We start from the raw sequence: 22,993 nt of genomic DNA on the forward strand, positions 1-22,993 counted from the left end.
CTGGGATTATTTCAACACCAAAGTGACAAATGGGTTAGTAGTTTCCATTATACCATGATTGAAATACTACTTATAAGAGTCAGCATAACACTAGCCTGTGCCATAGTAACAAATGCCAAAATTTCAATGACTTATCAAAAGTTTCTTTCCTATTCATGAAATGTCTAATGCAGATATTCTCCTTAATGTGGTAACTCAGGGATAGAAATGCCTCCCCTATGTCAAAATGGTCACCACCAAAGGGAAGATCATGAAAACCTAGACTTCTTTTTTTTTAACTTTTTATTGAAGTATAGTTGGCATGTAGTATCCTAGGTGTATGACAGAGCAATTTGACATTTATATACCTTATTATGCGACCACCATAACAAGTCCAGTAACCATTTGTCACTGTGCAAAGTTATTGCGATATTATTGACTATTCTCTGTGCTGTACACTACATTCCTAAGGCTTATTTGCTTATAACTGAAAGTTCGTATCTCTAATTCCACTTCAGCTTTTTCACCCATCCCCCTACCGTCCTCCCCTCTTACAACCATCGGTTTGTTCTTTGTATCTATAAGTCTGTTTCTGTTTTATTGGATTTGTTCTTTTTTTTTTTTAAGATTCCACGTATAAGTAAAATCATTGGTGTTTGTACTCAATTTATTTCATTTAGCATAATACCCTCTAAATCCATCCATGTTGTTGCAAATGTCAAGATTTCATTCTTTACTGAGGAGTAATATTCCATTGTGTGTATATACATATATTTATATACACAAATGAACAGATATATTTCCGTAAATATATAAACGAATGGATAATGAAGATGTGATGTATTTTCTTTATCCATTCATTTATCGATACACACTGAGGTTGCTTCCATATCTTGGCTATTGTAAAAAGTGCTGCAGTGAACATAGAGATGCATATGTCTTTTCAAATTAGTGATTTTGTTCCCTTTGGATAAATACCCAGAAGCAGAATTGCTGGGTCATAAGTAGTTCTATTTAAAAATTTTTGAGACCCTTCATATTGTTTTACGTAGTGGCTGTACCGATTTACAATCTCATCACCAGTGCATGAGAGAGTTCCTTTTCTCCATATCCTCGCCAACACTTGTTATTTGTTGACTTTTTCAGTCATTCTGACAGGTATTAGGTGATATCTCATTGTGGTTTTGATTTGCATTTTCTTGATGATTAGTGATGTTGAGCATCTTTTCATACGTCTAAATCTAGCCCTATTTTTAACTACCTGGAACCAGAAGTGACAAAGGTCCCTTTTGTTCATGGCCCATTGGCCTAATGTAGACACAGGGCCCCAGTTCAATTACAAGGGAGGCTGAGAACTAAGGGAGTCCATGAAATATTTAGTAAGTATTGCTGTCTCTGTTATACGACTGAATTTAAAAAATGGAACCAGATGACCAGGTAAAGGATGCCACTTGTACAGAGAGATTGCTATACCAACAATGATGTAATGTATTATTGTATCATTGAATCGAGAGCTCCACCACTTTTCTATTAAAATAAAATCTACTTTTATGCAATTGATTTTCACCATTTTCAAAGAATGCAAGACTTATAAAGAAAATGTTTTTTCTACTTCATACAAAGCAGTGAGGTGTTATGACTTGGCTTTGGAAGAAAGTTCTTAAAATAATATATCAGGCTCATCTGTTGAGGCCATGCCTTCTGCTGCAGCTTGCTATTGCCCAGTTTTCTATCTCTTATAATAGTAACCAGCTTTGAAGCCAAAATAAACTCTTTAGTTGTTCTTTAGAACACCCCATCTGCCTCATCCTTCAACACCAGAAGTACCTCCAGAGCTCCTAATGGCTGTGGCAGTCATACTATAAATCAATAGTCATGTGGCTTCATTCCATTAAGGCTGAAAAAATGTACCCATTTCACCACTATTGTAAGAATACTTAAACATTTTAATTTTAGTCAGCAATTTTCCCAGCTCACTAGCTTTGAGATAGTAAAAGTAGTCATTTCCCATGTGAAAAATAATCTGATTCTCTAAATCTATTGTTTTGGGATCAAAATAATATCAAAAGAAAATAGTCACAAAAAAAAGTTTTACATCTATTAATAAACTCATATATTTTATTAACATGCACACAACAGCCATTTCGTTATAGCCCTTTTTTTGGTTCGTTACACTAGAAAAAAATCGCAAAGTTCTATAAGTAATGTTTTTATAACTTATAATTCAGATAACTCCTTAAAGGCTGTGACCAAAAAAGTTAGAAAAATCTCATTGATGTTCTCTCAATATTAGAAAAGTTTTGAAATATAAAGGTAAAAACATAATCCAAAATGGCATGAAGTCAACTTTCCTTCCTCTTCTTAATTTTCCCTGGAGGTATAAATGGAAATTTTATTCTTCTTGAAGCTCTCCCATGTGTTTTATAATGGTATCATGTGGGCTGGGAAATGCCAGCACCTGGCAAATGACACCAAAGAGAAGTTATTCTCTTCATGAAAATTTTGCAGTCAGTAGCACCAAGAAATGGTTGCCCAGAATCAAAGCTAAGTGAAAACATACACACATACACACACACACTTGTTTAACAACATGAATACCCTAGAAAAAGTATCTATGTGGTCTCTTGTCTTTTTATAGATGCATTACTGTATCAGTACAGATGATTTGGGGTGTGAATTGGAGAAAACAAAATCTATATTGTATTAAACAATAGGGAAATTAATTATCTCACATAATTATTAAGTCTAGAGAAGTGCTTCTCAAACCCTCTGTGGTTAAGAATAGTTGCTGTTGTTGCATTGTTGTTTGTTGTTGTTTGTTTGTTTTTTCAATCCAGTGCAGATTTCTACATGGTCCAAATGCATAGTTTGCACCACTTTCAACTCATTCCTTTGTTGAACTGCATTTAAACTGGTCTATAGCCTATTCAACAACACAAGTCCACAGGTCACACATTCAGATGTCAAATCACTATAAAAGTTTCTAAACACTCTGAATTTCTGTGTTTATGTCATTGCATAATGGTAGCTAACAGTTTGCCCTACATTTTGAGTAGCACTAATCTAGAGATAGTGTTGGCATCAACATGGTTCTTGCTCCATCTCCCTGACAATCTCTATATTGCCCTCCTCTATGTTCCAATGGCCCTTTTGGGCTGATATAGAGATGTATGCCATGGTTCCAGTCTATATATGACAACATCCAGAGGGAAAGAGGGTTCTTTTAAAGCTATACCAAAAAGAACAAAGAAGAACTTTCCGGGAAGTCCTGGCAAACTTTCCACACATCTCATTGTCCTGAAATGAATCATGTATCTGTTTCTGAACCTGTCACAGGCAAGGAAGAAGGAATTACTCTTGGAGCAATTAGGCCCACTGCTGGAGCTGGGAATGGGGTTCTATTTTGGGGGGCACATGGGTTGCATAGGAGAAATAATCTATTAGAAATAAAATTGTGTTGATGTGATAAAGGAGGGAGGGAGGAATGAATGCTAGATAGGCAGTAGACAATGTTGGAGGCATTTGAGCTGAGCTGTTTACATAATTATTAGGCAAGCAAAGGATGTTATTAAATAGTCATTAGTTTAGTAGCTATGTATGAGCTTGGGCACACAGAGAGCCTGACTTACCCTAAAATTCCAAGCAGCTGGGGAAGGGACCCTGTTGACTCAACTTTCTCCAAACATCCATGGACAAGAGACAGAATTTCATAGAACAAATCTGGCTGCTTAAGAGAGAAGTCATTCAGAGGAATAGTGTGAGAAGGCTACCTTTACAGATTTGGGTGGAGGAAGTTCTCAGGGAATGGGAAATCAAGTGAACTGGGCAGATGCCACAGAAAGTGTCTCTTGTAATAATTTAAAAATTAATTCCACAGCTCTACATTCCTTAACTTCCTTCCAAAAAATACAATATGGAAAAAGAGAAAATTTACATTAGAAAATCTTTAGCCAGACGATTAAGGTTGACATTAATAATTATAAATCATGTTGATCAATAGTTAACCTTGATATGACGTGATGTAAATGGCGCTTTATCTTTGTGATCTTCTTCTAAAGACACCATACTCCACTTAAATCATGAGAAAAATATCAGAAATTCCAATAAAGAAGCATCCTATAAAATATCATTACTCTTCAAAATTGTCATAGTCATCAAAAACAAGAAAAGTCTAAGAAACTGCCACAACCAAGAGGCATCTAAGGAGACATGACAAATAAATGTATTGTGGCATCCTGTATAGATGTCATCTTGGAGCAGAAGAAGATCATTAGATAAACACTGAGGAAATCTGAATAAAGTACAGACTTTAGTTAATAATAATTTATCAACATTGGTTCACAAATTATAATAAATGTACCATACAAATATAAGATGTTACTAATGGGAGAGAGGAGATGGGAACTCTGTACTATCTGCTCATATTTTCTATAAATCTAAAACCATTTAAAAAAATAAAGGATATTAATTTTAAAATAAATGGCTTACAAATAACAGGCAGATCACAAAGAACATATCTAAAATAGCCAATAAAGATATAAAAAGATATTCAATCTTATTATACATCAAGGAAATGCAAATAAAACCACTATGAAATATTGCCCACCCAAATGGTTAAAATTTAAAAGACTGTCAATTCCAAGTGTTGGTGAAGATATGGAGAAATCAGAGTTCTTACATGCTGCTAATGGGAGTATAAAATGGTGCAACCACTTTGGAAAACTCCTTGTTAGTATTTATTAAGGTTGATTTTACACATGCCCTATAATCTGGAAACTCCACTTCTAATTATGTGTTGTTTTGTTTTGTTTTGCAGGGTGTGTGTGTGTGTTTGTGTGTGTGAGAGAGAGAGAGAGAGAGAATTTGCTTACATATATACTCAATAGAAATATAAGCATGTGTGCATGAAAAGGCAGGTACAAAGTATTTGTAACAATATTATTCAATTCAAAACAACTAGAAATAACCCAAAAGTTCATCAACAGCAGAACAGAGAAATAAAATTGTACTGTATGCAAATAATGGCATACAGCAATGAAATAGCGATACAAATAACTCCTACACAACACAGCTAAATCTAATAAATGTAATGTTGAGCAAGAGAAGTCAGACACAAAGGACTCCACACTGTAATTCCAGTAATTCAAAAGCAGGCAAAAGTAATCTACAGAGACAAAGGTCAGGGCAGTGGTTATATTTTGGTAGTGACTGTGAGGAGCTTGAAGCAGGGAGGGGTTCTGGGTTGCTGATAATGTTTTATTTCTTAATCTGAGTGGCAATTACATGGCTTCGTTCACTATGAAAATTCACCAAGCTGTAAACTTTGGGTCACTTTTCTATATGTTCATTATATTTCAGGTATAACACATGTTACAACATAGATGAACCTCAAAGACATGCTAAGTGAAATGATACATTCACAAAAGGACAAATATTATATGATTCCATTTATATGAGGTACCTAGAATAGTCAAACTTATTGAGACAAAGTAAAACGGACAGTAGTGAAATAGTAGCCATGGAGTAGTAGGGGAGGGGGAAATGGGGAGTTAGTGTTTAATGGGTATAGAGTTTCAGTATGGGAAGATGCAAAAGTTCTGGGGATGGATGGTGGTGATGGTTCCACAAGAATGTGAATGTACTTAAAGTCACTAAACTGTACACTTAAAATGGTTAATATGATAACTTTTGTGTTATATATATGTTACCACAATAAAAGTAATCATAATAAAGTATGATACATATTTTAATGGTGTTATTACTGTTTTATGATAGGTTTTATGAGTATCAGGAACATTATTCTTCAGGAACTCCAATATAAGCTGAGCATTAATAACTATGCAATGTAATGCTAAGTGGAGGCTCAGGAAGCGTTTGTTAATCAAGAACAGGGAAACTTTCCAGGAAAAAATATAACTTGAAATTCTTCTAGAAGAAAGAAAAATGTGGCTGAGGAGAGGTGTGGGCGACATTTGATCCAACAACACTCTGAGAAGAACTAGGCTCCTAACTGATTTTGGATTTGAATCTGCTTGAGTTGGATTTAAGCAGAGAGAGGGTTGGCTCACTTGCTGATTAACCTTGTGATTGTAACCACCCTGCCTGCACCTTTGTAAGAAAACTTCCCCAATTTACTCAAATTTGAGTAAGCCATCTGTGTCTTGTTGGGACCCAGACTGATACATGGAATCAAATCGTTAGCCACCAACTTTAGATTCGGCCTTGGACAAAATTAGAAAAGAAACTACAGGTAACATGATATTTGATAAGAAGCCTTAAATATCAAGTATTTTGATATATAATATATTGACATATAATTTGCCTAAGTTGACAAACTTAAAAAGGTGCCAGCTATTACTCTTCTTGGTAAGATGAGAAGACAGAGATAGTTGACATAGGTCAGACTTTCAGAGCAGAGAGCAGGATGAGAACGGGTAGAAAGTGGATCCGGAAGGGTAAAGGGAAGCTATCCAGCATATTCCACAGAAAAACACTGGGGTGTGTCGATTGTGATACTTTTGGCTGTAAGAAAAGATAGACCCAACTAATGGAAGTTTAAATACAGGATTTATTATTTTACAGTAAATCCAGAAGAAAGGCAGTTTCAAGGCTAGGTAACACGATTCTACCATGTCCTCAATAGCCAGAGGCTTTCCATCTCATTGGCATGAGAGCAAGGTCTTCTCTCTAAACCTGAAGATGGCTGCAGATATTCCAGGTGTTGTTATACATCAACCCAACAATATATAGTCAAGAATAAGAGCATTTCGCCCCCATGGGTTTTTTTTGTTGTTGTTATAGTGAGGAAAATCTTTCCCAAAGTCTCCAAACGGGATACCATCAGACCTCATAGCCAGAATTCAGGCCTAAACTATTACCTAGAAATGTAATTGAGACTATCACTTAAATTCATTGCGATTGGCCTCTGGGACTGGGAGGGAGCTGCGGATTCAGAGCTCTGTCAACAAAGAAGAGGGTAAGGATTTCTGAGGGATACTATCCAAAATGCCCTTCTCAAGAAAGGATGATATAACTCCCTTTCCTCAAAAATGAGACATTTTCATAACTTCTCTCTTCCCTGAAGCTGAAGAGATCCCCAAGTTCAAGGCAAAACTAGAGAAAGATTGAAAATTGTTCTTCCTCTCTGCATCCCTGCCTTAAAGAAAGTATATTTGAGGCTTTTTACTTCATCTCTTTCTTTCACTCATTCATTCAACTTGTTAAAAATATATGTCCAACTTTTAGGATATAACAAAAAATAGGACAACACCCCTGAATTCTAGGAGCTCACGAGTGATGTCAAGAGAGTGGTGACAGTGAAAAATGCTCTGTGGAGGGGAGTTGACTACAGTCAGAGAATGGGAAAAGTGGTCAGGAGCCTCTTTGCACTCTGGAGAGCTGGGCGAGGCATTGATTGTAAACAAAAGGAAGCCCAGGAGACAGTTGTTGTTGTTATCTTTTAATTTATTTTTATTATGGCGACATTGGTTAACAAAATCCAGTAAGTTTCAGGTGTACAATTCAACAATAAGACATATATATATATTTCATTATGTGTTCACCGCCCATAGTTAGATTTCTTTCTGTCACCACATATTTGACCCCTTTTACCCCGTCTACCTTCCCACCGCCACCCTCTCGTAACCACTAGTCTATTGTTCATGTCTGTGAGTCTGTTCATTTGTCCTGTTCATTTGTTGCTTTTAGGTTTATATCCCACATATAAGTGATATCATGTAGTTTTCAACTTTTTCTATCTGGGTTGTTTCGCTTAGCATGACTATCTGAGGGTTCATCCATGTTGTTGCAAATGGCAGTATTTCATCTCTTCTTATGGCTGAGTAATATTCCATTGTATATATGTACCACAGCTTCCTTAGCCAATCGTCTATCATAGGACACTCCTGGCCACTGTGAATAACATTGCTATGAACATTGGGGTGCAAATATCTTTTCGGATATGGGTTTTCAAGTCTTTGGGGGTAAATACCCAGTAGAGGGATTGCTGGATCATATGGTTGATCAATTCTTAGTTTTTTGAGGAACCTCCATACTGTTTTCCATAGTGGCTGTACCAATTTGTAGTCGCACAAGCAGTGTATGAGGGTTCCTGTTTTTCCACATCCTCTCCAGCATTTGTTATTACTTGTCCTGTTGATTATAGCTATTCTATATGAGATGGTATCTCATTGTGGTTTTGATTTTCATTTCCCTAATAGCAAGCGATGTTGAACATATTTTCATATATTTGTTGGCCGTTTGTATGTCTTCTTGGGAGAAGAGTCTGTTTAGGTCCTCTGCCCATTTTGTAATTGGATCGCTTGTTTTTTGTTGTTATTGAGTTGTGTGAGTTCTCCATATATTTTGGATATTAGGCCCCCGTTGGAGGCATTGCTTGCAAATATATTTTCCCATTCAGATGGTTGTCTCTTTACTTTGTTGACAGTTTCTTTTGCTATGCAAAAGCTTTTTAGTTTGATGTGACATAGTTTTAGATCTCATTTCTCTCTATACTGGAACCACAAACTTCTTCTCCAAGGAAGGTTAATCTCACACGTGTATGTATTTGGCTTTGTGAGTCCCACCTCTGGAGCTTTGCTGGTGATGATGATGATGATGATGATGATGATGATGGTAACCCTGATAGATGATTGTGATCATTTTTATAAGGCTTCTAGGTCAGTGTAGGTCTTTCCTTGATTACTCTTATAGTGTCACCTACAGATAAACTTGGGAAAGACCTGATCTTTTTCATCTTGACCCATAAACCCTGAAGACGTGTTTTATTTTTGCTTTTACTTCCCTTGCCTTTGAGGTCAAATTCATAAAATCCTATTTAAGTCCAAGGTCCATGAATTTAGTCCCTATGTTTTCTTCTATGCGATTTTTTGTTTTGGGTCTTATATTCAGGTTCTTAATCCAGTTTGGTTAATTTTGTTAATTTTGGTGTGTAGTGATAGACAGCAGTCTAGTTTCGTTCTTTAGCAGATGGCTTTCCAATTTTCCAGGAGATAGTTGTTTAAGACTTACTTTAGACTCCAACTTTAGAAGAGAGAAACAAAGAACTTACTAAGGTGAGAAAGTGGCAAGGAAGTAGGACAAAGCTTATTTATGCAAAGACTATGTGGTTGACAGAAGCCCTGCCTGAGCTGTATCTTAGGAAACTGGAGTGTTGGTGACTCATGTAGGACACCCCCTAAAAACAAGGCAAGAAAAGGCATCATAAGACATCCAGCCAAGAAACATCACAAGAGCAAAGCCCCAGAGGTGGGAATCACAAAGCCAAATACATACACGTGTGAGATTAGCCTTCCTTGGAGAAGAAGTTTGTAGTTCCTGCACAGAGGGAAATGAGATCTAGAACTATGCCACATGCAATTAGTTCATAAATTAACAATGCTAATAATGACAGCAAAGATGACAACAGTGATGATTATGATGATGGTGATGATGATGATGGTAACCCTGATAGATGATTGTGGTCATTTTTATAAGGCTTCTAGCTCAGTGTAGGTCTTTCCTTGACTACTCTTACAGTGTCACCTACAGATAAACTTGGGAAAGACCTGACCTTTTTCATCTTGACCCATAAACTCTGAAGACATGTTTTATGCTTTTCAAACAGGATGTTGTTAAATATTTAGCTAAGGATTTACAGTTGGATTTTCACCCATACCAATGTGAGCGCTATCATCCTGTTTGAAATATTCTCACTTCAGAAGCTTGCACAACCCCACAAGTTAATGAGCTTTTCTATACATAGTCTCTTCCAGTGTATAATTACTGGCCTGGCTTTATATTATTTTAGGATAGTGTCAGCAGCTAATTGTGGTACAGTTTGAATGCTCTGAAATGAGCTCAGCTGAGTATGAGAATAGCTCAGCAAATTTAGGGCTGTGTGTGCATCATTTTTAAAGTCTATTGTTTAGCAGGACATTGAACATGGCAGATTAACAGTGGTTCCAACTCAAAGGGCAATTGTCTTTGGAATCTGACCTGCCTCACATTTCACTTTGAACTTTCTAAACTGCTCATTCCTTGGTACCTACTTGCCACACTCAACTACCACTGGACTTTGAGTTGGCCTAAGTGTACAACAAAGCCTCAGGTCCTGGCATTGCTGAGTCCCTATAAGTGCTACAGGCTCAGGTACAAGAAGGAGCATTCACTCCCCACCTTTCCATTCTCTTGTAAGCAAAAATATAGGAAGAATACTTCTGGCCTCTTTTGTCTTCCTTACCTCACATTTCCTTATATACTAGGGTATAGAAGTAGAGTATCTGATGGAAGAGTTTTGGAAAAGGAATGGACATTATTGACTCAGCCACTTTCCTTCACTCTATCCATATATTTCCTTCTCTTGTTTCCCTTCTGTGGTATGCAGCTTCCAAAATGGTTTCCAATAGCCCTGCTTTCAGGTATTCATTCTCTTGTATTATCTCTTCCCCTTGTCAAACTAGTGACTTGCTTCTAATGAGAAGAATATGGCAAAAGTGATAGAATATCACATCACTTCCAAGATGAGATAAAAACCTATGATTACCATCTTGCTTACAGTATTTCTTGCTTTCTTGGCTTGCTTGTTTCAGTAAAGCAAGTTGCTATGTTGAAGAGACCTATGTGTCAAGAAACTGAGGGTGGCCTCTGGCCAATAGCCAGCATGAAACTGATGCTTCCTGCCAACAACCACATGAGTAAGCTTGAAAAGGGATCTTTTTCCACTTGAGCCTTGTGATAACTACAGTCTTGACTAACACTTTGCTTGCAACCTGTAAGAGATTCTGTAAGAGATCTTAGAGGACTAAGCCTTCCCAGAGTCCTGACCCACAGAATCTGTGAAATAATAAATGCATGTTAAGTAACTACATTATGGGATAATTTGCTGCACAGTGATTGTTAACTAATATATCTTCCTTGGCCTTCTTATCATTGGTCAAAGCCTTTTGTGGATAACTTAAATAAAAACAAAGACTTGTCTGACACACAAATTTTGGATGGTTTATGAACATATATCATCCATCTCCACCATGCTTGGCAGGCAATGTCCTGGTTTAAGCCTAACTCAAAAAAAAAAAAAAAGTTCATGCAGATTTTAGATTCCAGTATTTCAATATCTTTTCTCTAGTCCTTTCTGAACACATTTGACCCGTGAGCAACATGGGGGCTGGAGCACTGACCACCTTCCCCATGCGGTATCTGCGTATAATTTCTGACTACCCCAAACTTAACCACAGTCAGTCATCCCTTGGCCTCTAAGGGAGATTGGTTCCAGGAGCCCCTGTGATACTAAAATCTGCCGATGCTCTAATCCCTTATATAAAATGGCACCGAAAAATGTATACAGCCAGTCTTTCACATCTGGGATTCCCAACTGCAGGTTGAAAATACTATTTCCAATCCTCAGTTGGTTGAATTTACAAATGTGGAAATCTGGAGACACAGAAGGCCAACTGTATATTTGTTGAAAAAAAGTCCACATATAAGTGAACCTGTGCAGTTCAACCCATGTTGTTCAAGAGTCAACTGCATTGTCTGTTTCTGTTACATGGAAAAATATATTTCAATACAAGGGTATGGGGCAGGAGAAAGAGAAGCAAAAGATACTTAACATCTTTCTAATACCCACAAATCATGCCTCCATCCCTGACTTTTCAGAATTACATTTATTCATCCAACATTTAGTAAGCACTTACTATTCTGGCACTATTCCAGTAATGCAGCAGTAAACAAAAGAAGCAAAGCCTCTGATCTCACAAAGGTCATATTTTAGTGAAGGGGCAATAAATGAACAAACAAAAATATACAACATAATGTCAGATAGTGAGAAGTACTATGAATAAAAATAAAATGAAGTAAGAAGGCTAGTGAATGACAGAATGGCATTGGGAAGAAGGATGTGTGATCCAAAAAGGCATCTTTACTAGGGGAATGTTTTAGCTGAGATCTGAAAGAAATAATGAAGCAAACCACGAGAAAATATAACCGAAGAATATTCTAGTCTGCTGAAAAAAACAAGCGCAAAACCTCTGAGGCAGAAATAAACTTGGAATGTCAAGAAATAGCAAGAAAACCAGCACAGCCAGAGCAGAATGAGCAGTTAGACATGAGGTTGAGGTTGGAGAGATGGGAAAGGGCTTGATTGTAGCTATTGGCTGGCCATTATAAGAGCTTAGATTTTATTTGAGCATGATAGAAAGGCTATAAAGAATTTAGGTTCAGATAGTTCCAAATTACCTAACTTTTACATATGGAGGGAAATGGTTACTAACAGTCTAAGAAACCTGTGGTAGAAGGGTGAATTGATATAGAGACTTTGGTAGGCTCTTAAAAAATTGAAAATGTGTATACGCTACAACCTGGCAATTCTATCTCCAGTACATAACGTAGAGAAGCCACCATATTTGCCCAAGGAAACACATATTAAGGATGTTCAATGCAATATTATTTATAATGGCAACACTGCTGAATAGGAAACTTGATTAATAAAATAAGGTACATTCACTGTACGGCTGTTAAAAAGAATGAACTAAATCTACCTATAGAACATGAATATGTTTGAAAAACAATGTTGAGTGGAAAAACCAACATGCAGATCAATACATATGACATTATTTATATAAACTGAAGACAATAACTCATTTACAAAACAGTATTGCACATTGGTTGTAGATACATAAATATATGAAAAAGAAAATAAAAAATTAATTGAATGAAAAGCTATAAAATTCATGATAGTAGTGGTAAGAATGAGAATGGGACATGAGGTCAAATGTCACTTAAGGTTTATCTGTAATATTTTGTTACAACAACAAAAAAAGAAATACAACAAAAATATTCTATGTTAATTCCAGGTGATAAGAAACTTGTGCTTTCTGTACTTTACTTTTTTTTTATTTTATATTATTTACATTTATAAATATATTATTTATAATTTTATAATAATATTACACGATTTTTTTTTTTTTTTTACCTTTCTAGCCATGTAAGAAATAGCTCAGCTATTCTACAACAATTAGTTGAAGTAAAGGGAAAATCAGTTTGCATATTTATGGCCATATGAGATTATTTTGCCTTGAGGAGATAAAATCAGATCTCTTTTTCGAACTCAAGATTAAGATGTTTTCCTGCTTTGTTGTGGGTAAAATAGGCCTCATATGATTCATAAAAGGCCTCGGTAGCTTTGGGCCTTTGCAATCTCCTTCTGTTAACACTTCAACAACCTGGGAGCCAGGGTCGATATTGCTTTCATTATTTTACGTGAAGAGGTCTGTTTACAGAGTCCTTAAATCTACATTCGATCAATTAATTTAAAAGGAAAAAAACCTCTCCATCTCTAGGATGAAGTCCAAGGACTGAGATATCCTGTGGGCTGAGAAAGTTTAAACTAAAATACAGATTTAAGCTTTTAATCCATTGATTTCCTTCACTAGGGGGCCTAGATCTAAACCAGTCTCTCTGGTTGTGAAGATTAGAAATAAATAAACAAATTTAATTACATTTTCATCACAAAACAATCCTCAGGTACAACCTGCTGATGATGCCTAAGGGAGAGGTGTGGGAAGAAGGGAGGGGAATTTATCTCTTCTTCTGGTTTTTACTTTTGCAAAACTTGGAATTCATCTTTGTAGAGCCTCCTGAACACTTACACAACTTCAACTTATGTTGATGTTGCAAAATCTGACCTCACATTCCTTTAGCTTACTTCGCCCACATTTCTACTAGATTTTAAATTTCTTAAGTTTAAGATTTCAACCGGGCCTGCCCTCCACAGGCAAACTGATTACAATCACTGCCAATCTTAAATCCTTTCCTCCAGTCTCAGCAGAAAAAAAGAAAAAAATATGATTTTCTTTATCTTCTCTGTGGCAAATGAGACATTTACTCCTCAACACTCCAATATGAGAAATTTGACATGTCTCTCTTTTTCTAAGTCAGGCAAATCACTTTGAGTCTTACCTAGCCCATGCCCTAAATAATACAAGCCTGGTGATCTTGGTCGGGAGAGGATCTCTCCCACTTTTCATAGAATTACATAACAATCTTGGCACGAGTGTAGGGGTTCAGAATAGGTCTCCCCAAATGTGCCACTTGAACTTGAAAATTATTTTGAGCTAAAAACAATCAAAACTCTGCCGGCTCATGAGAAACTTTTACCTCTTTATTAAAGAATTTAAATTAGGTTGTTCTCTGTATATATGTCTGTTTCTGTTTTGTTTGTTCTTCTATATTGTTCTTTAGATTCCACGTATAAGTGAAATCATATGGTATTTGTCTTTCTTTGCTTGACTTATTTCACTTAGCATAATACCTTCTAAGTCCATCCATGTTGTCACGAGTAGTAAGATTTCATTTTTTTTTTATGGCCAAGTAATATTCCATTGTATATATGTATACATCTTCTTTATCCAATAGCTACAGAAAATGAACTGATGGTTGCCAGATGAGAAGGAGTAGAGGCTGGGAGAAAAAGATGAAGGGAGTAAGGAGTACAATTGGGAGTCACAAAATAGTCACAAGGATGTAAAGTACAGCATAGGAAATATAGTCACTAATATTATAATAACTATGTATGGTGTCAGATTATTACTAGACTTGTCAGGGGAATCACTTCGTAAATTATATAGCTGTCTAACCATTATGCTATACAGCATAAACTAATAAAAATATTATTAAATATCAAAAAAATAAAAATCATAAAATAAAATAAAGAATTTAAATAAGGGGACTTGCCCATAACAAGTCATCTCTAGAAATAACTTCTTATGACCTATCTGCAGGGCAGAGCAAACTTTTAATTACTGATCATCTGCTCTTACCATCTGTAGTGACCTTTTTCCTCCCCTCCCCACCCCCCACGAAGCCCCAAAGTGATTTACCTCATCCTTAGCTCAGGTCTTACACACCTTCTTTTCTCTTTCGGTCTTTCAAACTCTCAAGTATGTGGAGATCTCTGACACTCTCATGTATGCCTGGTTCTCATGTGTACGTATGTATTAAACTTGGTTATTTTCTCTTGTTTATCTGTCTCATGTCAATTTAGTTACTACACAATCCAAAAGAACCTAGGAGGGCAGAGGAAAGTTACTTCCTTCTCCACTCCAGAAAACCAGGAGAGGGGCTGATCCAGAGCTTTTGCTTCATTTCTGGGGCTCCCTCTGGACTTTTAGATGCTGGAGTCTCTCTCAGTAGCCAACCTGGTGGAACACGGAATCTTTTCCTGAACCCTTCCCTGATGCCAACCCTAGCCATCCACAGGCTTCCTGCAATGATGCCTATTTTTAAATGTGCCAGCCAGTTCATTTCCCCAGGAAGGAATCTTGAGATGTGTTTCTAAAGCCTCAGGCTGCCATCCAGAATTGACCTCCCTATCTTCCATCTCTCTATTCCTTTCTGGCTGATGGGAGAGAGTTTTTGATTCTCACACTTTTTGAGACTAAGGAAAAATAAAATAAACATCACAAATAAAGAATTGAACTTTATTTTTTAAATGTCTTGACTCTTTTTTCCAGACTTCCACACCAAAGGTGATAAATATATAAACTGTTCAACTTATGCATAAATAAACCTAATTTTTAAAAGGATGACATATTTTGCAGATTCTAACATGTTTAAATCTATCCTTTCCTTCTCTCTTTTTATGATTGCAACTCCCAGTTTTGCTCATCATCCCATGTCTGTTTCCCCCAAACAAATTAGAGTGCCACAGTTATAAGGCTATCCTGGAATATGCTACAATGTATTGTTATTAAAGAAATCATTATCAAATGCCAGTGCTTTATTATAAACATAAATAGCTTATGGCATGTCTAATGGACACATTGCATTTGAGAACTCAATTCTATCACATTTCTGCATCAATAATTTTTCAACCCTTCCTCACCTCCTAAATGCAGCCCCAAACCTGTTTCTCCTTCCGCATTCCCCAATACCCCACCTCCCTCCATTTCCTTATAGGCTAGAGTTCCAACCTTTCTCCGGCTCTCTCTAAAAAACCAATCTGACCAAGTTACTCTCTTAAGGCTCTTTCTGCCTTTTAAATAGAACGCAGGATACAGCCCCATCCTGGGAGTGGTATGGGGTGACTGTCTCTCCCATCACCCCCACCACCACCACCAAAACACATACCCCAAGCTCCCAACTAGCAAAGATTCCCCTAATTGCCCTCTCCTGTCTAAGGGCACTCATCTTCCCCATACTATTGATTCTGCCTGTAATGCACTTCCTCTACCTTCAATCTTTCCTCTTCTCTCCCTAACCCCAGTCTCGCCTTTACCAGTTCTTACAGTGTTCATGCAGGTGGGCTCTCAGGTCAAACTGCTTGGATTCGAGCCCATTTATCCCTACATGGGACCTTGAGCAAGACACTTGATCTCTCTCTGTCTTAGTGTCCTTGTCCGTAATAGTATATTAATAATATATTAGTATATATTAGTATTAATAATATAATAGTATATTAATAAAATATTCATTTAACTAATAATGACTAATTGATTATAAATAATAATAGTAGCACTTATTCATAGGGTGGTGATAAAGATTAAATTATCTAATACTAATAAGTGCTTGGAACAATGGCCAGCACTTGGGAAAACCATAGTAACAGTTCAGTTCAAGCTTGATCCCCTTGAGGAGTCTCCCCTACTCTTCCAAAGGGCCACCAGCATTTCATCTGCCTGTATCGTGATGGTTTGCTTAGCCTTAGACAGTGGGTTCCCCAGATCAGTAATTTCTTTGTCTTTAGCCTTGTGCCATAGCAGCTCATATGATAGTGAAAACAGCACAGATGTTGGAGTTCAACCAAACCACAGTTTTCCAACACCAGCTGCACATTAGAATCACCTGGGGAGCTTTCAATGTGCTGCCTGGGCCCCAAGTCAGACCAATTATATCAGGATGTCAGAGGATGGGGCTCAGACTTTGGTATGTTTAAAAACCTTCCCAGGTGATAGCAACAGTCAGCCAGATTTAAGAACCGCTGAATTCAATCCAGATTGAAATCTTGACCCTTCCACTTTCTAGCTCTAGGACCTTGGGCAAGTTACTAAAACTCCCCAGTCTATTAGCATGTCTGTAAGATGTAGATAAAAACGTCTAACTGCAACAGTCACATTCAGAGTGTGTCCTCACCATCCTTACTCCGTTCACAAATGCCAGGGAATCACACAGCTACCATGTTTGATCTCCCCGCAACCCCATCCCCTTCATAAATCAGGCATAGAGGTCAGGATGTTTATTTCTCCACTTCCGTGCTGCCAGATTATCATAAACGTCTCGGGCACCTCCCCCAAACTCCAAAACTCCTGTTGGGCAGTCTTCTTCCACATATAGAGCCATTTTCCCCTTTTTCTAGTTACCTCATCCTTCTGTTGCCTCTTCCAGTGTATTGGGCTCTAAAGTCTTCCCCCTCTTGTAATCCTCACAGTCCTTAAGGAAGCCTTGTTGTTCTTAAATCTGCCATTCTTTTATAACCTCTTTATTAAAATTCCTCATAAGCCCATTTATGCATGCCGAGTATCACTGGTTTACTATTTGGAGGGAAAAAAACAGCAAATCAAATTATATTTCAAGTTTCTCTGAGACTTTGTGTCAGGCCATTTTTTGCTAGTTCAATATTTTCTTTCCTTCATAGTCTTCTTGTTCTTTTCATATTGGCAGAAATCATCTTACAGGATTGCTGTGACAATAAAATGTGATACTCAATGAATAAAACCTACCATGTGAAAATAGTGTCATGGAAGGGGTGGGCTCAGGTTCTGTGCCAAAGTAGACCTACATTCGAATCCCTTTCCTGGTTCTATAACTAGGACAAATTGCTTATTGCCTCTGAAAATGGAGTGTGAATGCTTATCTTATCAGGTCATTGTAAAATGCCACATCATGATGATTATAAAGTTAATATTTTTTGAGCATCTTCATATGTCAGGCAATGTGAATGTGATAAGCACTTTAAATCATTAACATTTAATTTTCACAAAAACCCTATGAAGTAGGTGCTGTTTTTAATCCTTAACACAAGAAAAATGAGGATCTGGGAGGTTAAGTAATTTGCCTGAAGTCAAATACCTAGTAAATAACAGTATTAGGTAATAATGTATGATGTAAGGTGCCTAGAGTGCATATTAGCTACATATTAATGATATCCCTTGATATTTTGATAATGATTAATTTTCCTTTAAAAAAAAATACAAGATGAGTTCAGTATAATATAGTGACATTTCTAAGCTAAGTAATTGCACCACTTTTTTCATGCCCCGATAGTCTAAAATTCAAATTTTTTTCTGCCTGGAACTTAAAAATGGGTATAATGTTCAGTATTTCTACTCCTACGAATTTTCCCAAAAGAAACGGATCCACAAAAAGACGTATACAAGAATGTTCATAGGAGCCTTATTCTTAATAGTCTAAACCTGGAAACTACTCAAATGTCCATTAATACAAAAGTGGAAAAATAAAGTGTAGTATATCCATACAATGCAATACTACTCAGCAATGAAAAGAAATGAACTACTGATAAACACAAAAACATGGATGGATCTCAAAAATGTTATGCTGAATGAAAGAAGCCAAACAGAAAATTCACATCCTTGCTCCCATCCAACGAGAGAGTTAGAGGCTTGCTATTACTCTCTTAAAAACAGACAACTTGCCTAGAAGCAACACTCTGTAATGCTTTGGCCAGAGTTGGGTCACTACCTGTTCATGCACCAACTCACTGGTCAGGAGGATTTGCTTATTCTTATAGTAATCAGGCACACCCATGAACTAAGGATAATCTCCCAAAATGCACTGCTACTACTCAAAGGACAGGAATAGATTTTGGGGAGGTAACTGCAATACTCACTGGGGTAGCTGTAAAGAATGAAATTGGTGAGTAAAGGTTAATCCAGATTATGGAGAAGCTTTTATAACAGATTGAGAAATTTGAATTTAACATAATTAATAGAAAGTAAGTAACTTAATGGAAATTACAGCTGTATTACTGAGAAAAGGGCATTGGACTTGAAGTTCGTAGTTCTGCTGCTTATTAACAGTATGAGCTTTGACAAGTCTCTTGACACCTCAGGGCCACCATTCTTTATCAGTAAAGTAAAACTAATAATGAGCAATTTCAAATACATTGTTGTGAAAACTAAAAATGACATATTCTTTATCATTCATTCAATCTGCCTTTATCAAGAACTTATTAAACACCTGTAATAAAATATAATAATATAATAATAAATAAAAATAAATGGTTTTAAGAATATGAGTCCATTCAGTGAGCCACCGTTAAGCTCCTTACCATCAACAATATTCTCTGAAAGTCATTTCTGGCTATGCAGCTTTACTTTTCCTAAGCTGAAAGCCAGCAATCTAAGTTTTCTGCACCCTTGAAAGGGGCATTTACTTGTGTCTTCATTCATTCAACAAGTACATTATAGGGGAGCATAAAAGGTTGTTCTATCATTGAACTCTGCTTCTTCCTTTCATAGTGTGCCTGGATTTAGTTATCCAGACAGCGTGACCCTCACTCTCCTAGCAGAAGCAGCGCAGAGCAGGCCAGCACTTCTCCTACGTCCCTCTTCTTTCCCTAGATGACTTAGAATGCCTTGATTAGGTCCACAGAAACTGAAGAGAATCACATCTGTTCTTTGCTATTTTCAGAATCTCTTTAAGAAAGAAAAATTGAATGACAAGCTTGTGTAGTTTTCCTTTAGGACTCTACTATACCCTTCCAAAGGTGAGATTATAATTAAATAGAATCCAGCTTTTCTTTTCTTTTTTTATACCTACAGCACCTGGTCTTCCTAGGTGGTCTCCCATCCAAGTACTAACCAGGCCCGACCCTGCTTAGCTTCCGAGATCAGAAGGGATTGGGCGTGTTCAGGGTGGCATGCTTTTTTTTTTTTTTTTAATGTTTAAAAAGTTTGTTGGTGTTCAGTACTTACAGATATTTCTTTACAATATAACAATATAAGAGACTGACGAAAATTAGCTGAAGAGAATGAATAGCTAATAAAGCTAGATTTACAAATAACCAATAAACATACAAAAAATTTCCAGGTCTCTAGTAATTGAGGAAATCCAAATTAAAACAATAAGAAAGCATCTTTTTTCACCATGTAAATTTATAAAGATGACAAAGAATGGTAACACTGCGAGGAAAGTTTCAAATAGAAGAAGTAGTTTATATTTTTCTACTTTCATAACTATAGCTTTTTTGCTAGAGCCACAACATTGGTACAAACTTTTTGGAAGGCAATTTGGAAGGCAGTAAATATCAAAATTAAAAATATGCATACTCTTTGTCCTGCCAATTCCATTTCCAGAACTATATAAGGAAAAAATATGTGACTTATTTACATGTACAAAGTTATTCACTGCAATATTATTAAAACTGAAAAAATTATAAACGATCTAAATACCTAACAGTAAAGAAATTCAATAATACCTAATCATTAAAAAAATTATATTGTAAAAGTATCTTATAATAACATTGGGAAGTATATACAGCATAACAAGTTAAGAATACAAGCCACAAACTTGTATATAATATGACCTTTCTAAAAAATTATATAGTAAAAAAAATATCTTTTTCTCCTGTCTCCTCAGGCACCAGTTTCTCAGTTCTATGGGCAATTTTTGTTACAAAATTCTTTACAGCTATAATTCCACATAATTTACTTAATCGTCTATTTTTAGTATCAATTACTACCATTATGAGCAATAATACAATTAATATATTTCATTTTTTTCCAAGTCCCTACGATCACCTTATAATTATATTTTTTTCTTAGTAAAGAAAATTATATATTTATATATAATTACATATTTATTTATTTATGTTTATATAAATATAAATACATGTTTATATATTTATTTATATATTTCTATATAATTATGTATTTACATATATAAACATGTAATATATATTTATCCTTATCCTCTAAATATGTTTTACATCTATGTATCGACATAACAGATTTCAATGATTTCTTGTACCTCTGACATTGAATGTTGAAATTATAGTACTTCGATCACCTCATGCCTTCTATTACACCCTCCCATATTTTCATAACTACATAATTTCTACATTGTCAGAGTTTATAATTTATTTTTCATTCCTCAACCATTAAATGAGATCTGTTTAAGTTTTAATCCTATTAGTAGGGTTTATACTCATACTGTAATTGTCCCATTGAGCTTCTATTTGGCAGAAGTTTGTTCTATAGTAGTTTCTTTAAGAAGGGTTCATTGAAACTACAATCTCTGCACTCTTGATAATTCAAAAATATTTGTGGGTCGCCTTTATATTTAAAAATTGTAGCTAGGTAAAAAAAATAAACGCTTGAGTCATACTTTCTTTCTCTAGGGCTTTGTGAACAAAGCTCCATGTCTTCTAACACTGTTCTGTAGAACATTCAGAGCCTAGCCTGATCTTTTCCCCCTTTTAAGTGGCTTGAAGTCCTCCTCTCCCTACTCAAAAAATGCCAAGGATTCTTGCTTCATCTTTGTAAACCAGCAACTTGATGTGGATGTGTATTGCTATTGATTAGTCTGTCAATTTTTTCTTGGATAAATGGGTCCTTTCAAACTGCAGATTCAAGTCTTCTACCAAATAAATATCTGGAATGTTTTATTTCTTCTTTCCTAGGATAACTGAATATCAAGACTTTTAATCCTGAAAATGTTTCTTAGGTATATCTTTAAATATTTTTCCAGTCTCGTTATTACAATTCTCCTTTTAATGTAACCACTTATGCATATGTTAACTATGCTTTGTCTTCTAGAGCTCTCAATTTCTCCCTAATCCTTCTTAGGTTTGCTCATTTTGTTTGCTTTTTTCAATGTTACCCATATGCTCTTTTGAGCTACTTTTAATGAGACTTTTATTTCTATACTAGTAAATATCTACTTTCTTTTTCCTTAATGTCTGTTAGTTTATGCTTTATCTCCTTCTCTTGCTTTGCTATATTTTTTCCTGAATTTCCTATATTTCTTCTTTGAGCTCTTGTTTTATAGACACAATCAAGTGAGCATTGATTTTTGGGATTTTTATTCGTTTAATGGTGTTTATGTTTGGACATGATTTTCAATTATTCTGAAGTAATTCATTTCTGATGAGTATTTTTTGTCTGCCATTTGTTTTTCCTTTTTTCCTCATTTCTTCTTATAGGATCTTTATAGCAGCAGTCCCCAACTTTTTAGCACCAGGAACTGGTGCTCATATGAGAATCTAATGCCCGATGATCTGAGCTGGAGCTGAGCGGTGATGCTAGCACTGGGGAGCGGCTGCAAATACAGATGAAGCTTTGCTTGCCCACTGCTCGCCTCCTGTTATGTGGCCTGGTTCCTAACAGGCCACATACTGGTACCAGTCTATGGCCTGGAGGTTGGGGACCCCTGCTTTAAATTACAATTATTTGTTACAATTAGTTATAGGTCACAAGTTACAAATTACTACTATTTGGTATTAGTCATTGAATAATCAGTTCTCTTTACACCAAATAACTGCAGAAATTTCACAAGAAAGGAATGAAATTTCCAGAGTATCTGGTTCACAATTAGGTTCCTTTGACATAGGATTTTGTGTGAGGTATTTTGTTTGTTGTTTTGTTATCATTTGGTTTTGTTCTGTTTTTCATCATCTATTTTCCCTCAGGCTGCCCAGTCTGGTAACTGACTCTGCCCATAATACGAAGTCAGTCTCTTTTTACACTCCTTTTCACTGGCAAATTGCTTCTAGCAAATATGGAAGGTCTGTGTTTCCCTTTGTTCTAAATTAGCTATTGTTGGTTTTGCTCTCTGACATTCTGAGAGTTCACACTTCAGGCACCATCCTTTTTTTAACATCCAAGCCCATGTTTTACTTGCACTGACTCTGGCACCCTACCAAGTATTGTGGTTCAGCATTGTAACTGTCTCCTAGTTTGAAAACTCAAATATGAAGTTTTCTATTATTTTTGCTTTGGGGTATTTTTTTAGAGAGGAGACTGAGAAAAACTCTCTTACTATGCCATTTTAAACGAGATAG

At 36.1% G+C, this 22,993-nt stretch overlaps 1 pseudogene; it reads right to left on the reverse strand.

Annotated features, from left to right (window-relative positions):
• Positions 1-19,745: 19,745 nt before the first annotated feature.
• LOC120591949 (uncharacterized) lies at positions 19,746-19,864 on the reverse strand (annotated as a pseudogene).
• Between the last annotated feature and the right edge of the window lie 3,129 nt (positions 19,865-22,993).

Source organism: Pteropus medius, unplaced genomic scaffold, assembly GCF_902729225.1.
Source record: "Pteropus medius unplaced genomic scaffold, Ma_sr-lr_union100, whole genome shotgun sequence".
In the NCBI taxonomy this organism is placed as follows: domain Eukaryota; kingdom Metazoa; phylum Chordata; class Mammalia; order Chiroptera; family Pteropodidae; genus Pteropus; species Pteropus medius.